Consider the following 6,000-nt stretch of genomic DNA (forward strand, 5'->3'; position numbering starts at 1 on the left):
CCACAAAGACTGCTTGAGAGTCTCTCCCTCTCCCTCCACCCCTCTCCCCACTCATGCTCTCTCTCTGAATGAATAAATAAAATCTTAAGAAGAAAAGTATGTTGCATACTTAGCTAGAGGTAGATAAACTTTTTCTATGAAGGGCCAGGCTGTACATATTTTTGGCTTTTCTGGCCATGCAATCTCTATTGCAACTTCTCAACTCTGCCCTGTAGCATGAAAACAGGCACAGACAATATGAGAATAAAATAGTTGTAGATGTGTTCCCACAAAACTTTATTTGCGGATGCAAAAATTTGAACGTTATGTAATTTTCACAACATGAAATATTATTCTTTCAATTTTTCCCCAACAATTTAAAAATGTAAAAACCATTCTTAGCTCACAGGCCATACAAAAAAAGCCTGCCAGATTTGGCTCATGGGTGGTAGTTTGCCAACTCCTACAACAAAGAATAAAGAATAGGGGTGCTTGGGTAGCTCGGTTGGTTGAGCATTGGGCTCATAATTTCAGCTCAGGTCATGGTCTCAGGGTTGTAGGATTGACTCTCCCATGGAGCCCCGACTCAAGCCCCATGTAGGGCCCTGTGCTCAGCAGGGAGTCTACTTGGGTTTCTCTCCCTCTGTCCCTCCCCCCCACTTGCTCTCTCTCTCTCTCTCTCTCTCTCTCTTTTGGAGAAACAGATAAATCTTTAAAAAAATAAAGAAAGAGTAAATAACATATAAGAGCAAGGTTAAAAAAAAAAACACTTCTACAATAAAATTTAAGTCCCCTTTTTGTCCTTCCTTGATCCTGTTCCCTTCCCTCTCTCCCTTCTCTTCCAGTAGAAACCACAATCCTGGGGTGCCTGGGTGGCTCAGTTGTTTGGGCATCTGCCTTTGGCTCAGGTCATGAGGCTGGAGTCCTGGGATTGAGTCCACATCGGGATCCCTGCTCTGTGGGAAGTCTGCTTCTTCTTCTGCCCTTCACCCTGCTTGTGCTCTTCCTCTCTCTCTCAAATGAGTAAATAAAATCTTTAAAAAAAAAAAAAAAAGAAACCACAATCCTGAGTTCTGTGTTCAGCTTTCTATATATGTTGCAAATTTTTACTGTATATGTGGCTATCTATAAGCATGTTTTTCACGTTTTGAAATTTTATAAATAGTACCACACCGTACATAAGCCTCAGCTGCTAGCTTTTATCACTCAGTATTCTGTTGATAAATGGAGCTCCAGTTTATTTATCTGAGCTGTAATATTGAGTTCCATTCTATGAATATTCCTCAATTGTTGTCCCCAATTTTTAAAATTTTGAACAGTCTCAGTTAACATTATTTTACCATGTGCAAAATTCTCTCTAGTGAGGTATTTTTCAAATTAGTCTGTGAACTGTTATTGAGTTAAAATGAATTTGCAAGTTGGGACCTTTAATTAAATAGAATAGACAAGAACAGTTATACCTTAAACTTACACAATGTTATATGTCAGTTATATCTCAATTTTTAAAAACAATAGGTGGGATTAGAAAAGATCAGAGTGTGCTGCATGGCATAAAGATAGGCAGTGTTTGGAAAAATTTTTGTTTCAACTTTATACACACTTAACACGGATGTGTGTTTGTGTGCATGTGTGTGTGCTTGTTTGTAATGTCAAATGTATTTCTTTTTAAAAAATTTTTATTTATTTATTTGACACAGAGAGAGAGATCACAAGTAGGCAGAGAGGCAGGCAGAGAGAGTGGGGGAAGCAGGCTCCCCACAGAGCAGAGAGCCTGATGCGGGGCTCGATCCCAGGACCCTGAAATCATGACCTGAGCCAAAGGCAGAGGCCCAACACAATGAGCCACCCAGGCACCCCTCAAATGTATTTCCTAATGACAGGTGATTGTCAGAAAGTTTGAAAACTATTGCTTTTAGGTCTCTATGAAATACTTGGGAGAGGCACTTGCTAGATCACAGAATATGTACAACGTCCACTTCACTGTACATTGCAAAATGCTCTCCAAAATGGTTTTTCCAATTTATATTCAACCTAGAGGACTGAGTAGAGTTTTCATGGCTTCTTATCCTCACCTACGGTAGGTCTTTCTCATGGGATGTTAAATATAGCGTATACACAAGAGAATGTGTAAAACTAATATGTACAGTTCAATGAATAATAACATTTGCACTCCCGGACTAACTCCCCACACTATGCAATAGGACATCGGCAGTACCTTAAAAGCCTCTTGCTGTGTGTGTGTAGGAGGGTGTTCCTTCCTTTGGGCATTCCCCACACTCCAGATACAACCACTTTGCAGAATTTTGTATTGACCTCAGGGTGCCTGGATGGCTCAGTCACTTTGAGCATTGGACTCTTGATTTTGGCTCAGGTCATGACCTCAGGGTCCTGTGATCAAGCTTCTGCTCAGGCTCTAGGACCAGCGGGGAGTCTGCTTTCCCCCTCTCCATCTGCCCCTGCCCCTGCCCCTGCTCACATGCTCTCTAAAATAAATAAATAAATCTTTAAGAAAAAGATATTTTGTACTGTCCTCTTGTTTTCTTTATAGTTTTCCACTTATGTTTGTAAACTTAATATATTATCATAATGGTATTATATCTATTTTGTTGCTTGCTGCTATTGGACAGCAATAAGGTTCTGAGATTGATTGATTGATTTTAAGATTTTATTTATTTATTTGACAGAGAGAGAGACAGCATGAGAGGGAACATAAGCAGGGGCAGAGGGAGAGGGAGAAGCAGGCTTCCCTCTGAGCAGGGAGCCTGTTGCAGGGCTCGATCCCAGGACCCTGGGATCATGACCTGAGCTGAAGGCAGACGCTTAACGATTGGGTCACCCAGGTACCCTGGGTTTTGAGATTTAGCTATCATTCATGTTGGGGAGTGTAGCAAGCATTCACTCATTTTCACTGCTGTATAATATTACATTTTATAAATGACACAGTTTATCTCTACTACTACTGATCAGCATTCAGTTGCTTCATATTTTGTGCTCCTGTGAACTCCGCTGCTATGAACACTCTTATCTATGTCTCCTGAATAAGTGGACAAGTGGAAGGGTTTCTCTAGGATATCAATGTTGGATTGGAAGTGCTGGTCTGGAGTACGTGCATATGTTCAGTTTTGCAGAATAATTTTTCATTGTGTTTCATAGTGGTTGTCCTACTTTATATTTCTACCTGTTCGGGTAAAACTTCCATTTTCATTTCCTATGACATGGTTTCAAAAATAAATAAAAACTGGGGGGAGAAAGATAGTTCAAAGCCAAACCCTTCAAAATTGGGTTGAACAGGAAGCAGAAAAATAGCAATCTGTTCAGTCACATAAATCTTTCTTCTTTTCCTTTCTTATTTCATTTTTTTGTTCAGTCACATAATATCTGTTCAGTCACATCAATCCTCTTCTTTTCTTTTCTTCTTTCCTTTTTCTCCCCACTCTCTTGGGTTGAAATTTGTATTGAAAGCAAATGTTTTGCTGATTGGAATAATGGGGAGTTCCTGAAAAGAAATCATGGACTTGGGAATTAGTGGGCTTGTGATCAATAACAGGAGTGGCCCACCTTCATTTGAACTATTAGGAACCCTAGAAAAAAATCTCCTGTGATTCTGTGAGTGGGGTCCTTCCTTGTTTCCTTCCTGCCTTTTTTCTTTCCTTCTTTCTTTTCTTCAATTTGTACATGTTGCCAATTCAAAACATGCAGATAGGTGTGTTGTAGATTGAATGGTGGCCTCTGAAATATATGTCCACACCCAAATCCCTGAAACCTGTGAATGTTATCTTGTTTGGAAAAGGGGTCTTTGTGGAAATAAGAAAGTCAATAATTTTGAGTTGAGATCATCATCCTCTACTTGGTTGGGTCCTAAATCCAATGACCAATGTCCTAAACCCCTGACAAGAGAGAAGACATGGACAGAAGAGGGGGAAGTGACAGGACAATGGTAGTAGAGGTTGAAGTCAGCCAGGACCCAGAAGAGTCAAGGAAGGATTCCTCCTGGAATCTTCAGAGAGGGCATGGGCCTGCCAACCCTTTAATTTTGCTCTTCCAGCCTCCAGAACTTTAAGAGAAAAAGTTGTATTGTTTTATGACCCCAAATTTGTGATACCTTGTTGCAACGGTCCTAGGAACCTAACATAGGATATCAAGAGAAAGTTGGTCTCTCTCATATCTTTGACCCTTAGGCGCCCATTCATCCTTCCCAGCAGCACTCACTCTTGACAGTTCCTTGTATGTCATCCTTCTAGAGATATTCTTACAGAGCCCCTTCATAGGTGGCAAGGACATTCAAGATCACTTTACAAATAAGAAGTCTGAAGTTCAGAGGAAGAAACTTGCCCAAGGACATCCAAATCAGTCAGCGCCAAAGAACAGGAACTCAGGTTTCCTATCTCCTGGTTTTATCCTCCTTCGTTATTGAAGAAGTATTAAGGAGCAGATTTTGATGTCAGGATTGGGAGAGAGAAGAGGAGCATATTAAGTGAATGAAGGAAGGGTAATGTCGTGGAGATGATAAAGGAGCGCAAAAACTGTTATTTAAGCTCAGGTTGGTCACTGTTCAATGTAGCACTCCACCAGATCCTTGCCAGACTCTGTCTGTAGATAGAAATTAGTCATTCCATCCAACTAGTTTTTATTGGGCATCTACTATATTCCAGGCACCAAACTATATTAAGAACTGTGGGGGTGCCTGGGTGGCTCATTCGCTAAGCGTCTGCCTTCAGCTCAGGTCATGATCCCAGGGTCCTGGGATCGAGCCCTGCATCAGGCTCCCTGCTCAGAGGGAAGCCTGCTCTCTCCCTCTCCCACTCCCCCTCTTGTGTTCCCTCTCTCGCTGTCTCTCTCTCTGTCAAATAAATAAATAAAACCTCAAAAAAAAAAACCACTATAAAATACAGCTCCCACCCTCAACAAATGTATTATCTAGCAGGAGAGTCAGGCTTCTAAGTTAAGCAGTCTGATAAATGATAAAAATATAGGTGTGCACTAAAGTCCTAAGAAAATAAGGTGGAATGTGGTCCTCTTTGTTTAGGGATATGGGAAAGGTCTTGAAGGAAGAGTAGGAGTTTAGCAGGTAGAGAGGGAGGGAAAAGCATCCTAGGCAGGATGAAACATTTACGGACCTAAGGGAGTCTACAAGAGAAGATGCATTTGGGAAATCACATAGGAAACACTGTTGATGCCTCACCCATATCCCTCAACCTCTCTATATATGCTCTCTTTGCCCAAAGTCTCTCCTTTCAGCTCCCAAAAACTATAAAACAAAACAAAACAAAACAAAAAAACATACTGCCCATACTCATGGTGTACTATTAGTGCCTGGGAGTTAATTCCTCCTGGGAGTGGCCCTCAACCAACTCTCAGGTGTGGGTGTATTAATTCCCCAGCTCCTTCATCCCTCAGATGGGATAATTCTGAGGCATGTGTTCCCCAGTTTCTTAATAGGATTAAACTCCTGTAGTTGGCTTAATAGCTCTCCCTTAATAGGCTATCTTCCTTCCCTGTATTGTTTCCTACCTCTTCTCCATTGATGTTTCCATCACCTCCCAAATCAACTACTTGCTCCCAAGTCCTTGTCTCAGGATCACTCCTGGGAGAGTCCAAACTGAAATGAAACCTATGTAGCACTACCTTGTGCTTTATTGTTATAAAGAGTGCGAAGAATGGGGTGCAGTGATAGTAGACATTGGAGCAAGAGCCTACATATCATGGTGGACTTCTAATGCCCTGTGAGAGCTATAGGACCTTTCCCTAAAACAATGTGACATTCACTGAAAGTTCAAGTAGGGGCATGGCATGACCAGATTTGCATGGTAGAAAGGCCACGTCGTCACCTATCCAACCATTAAATGGCTTTCACTACACTTAGAATGAAATCCACACTCCTAACCATGCCCTAAAATACACTGCATGACCAGGTACCGTGCCTGCTCCCCATCCTCTGAAAACTCTCTATTTGATTTGGCATTTGTAGAGTTCTTACAGACCCAGATAGCTCAGGGGGACAGAACCCGATGAAGAGTTGTG

Source organism: Enhydra lutris, unplaced genomic scaffold (assembly GCF_002288905.1).
Source record: "Enhydra lutris kenyoni isolate GAN:26980312 unplaced genomic scaffold, ASM228890v2 scaffoldscaffold17, whole genome shotgun sequence".
Lineage (NCBI taxonomy): Eukaryota > Metazoa > Chordata > Mammalia > Carnivora > Mustelidae > Enhydra > Enhydra lutris.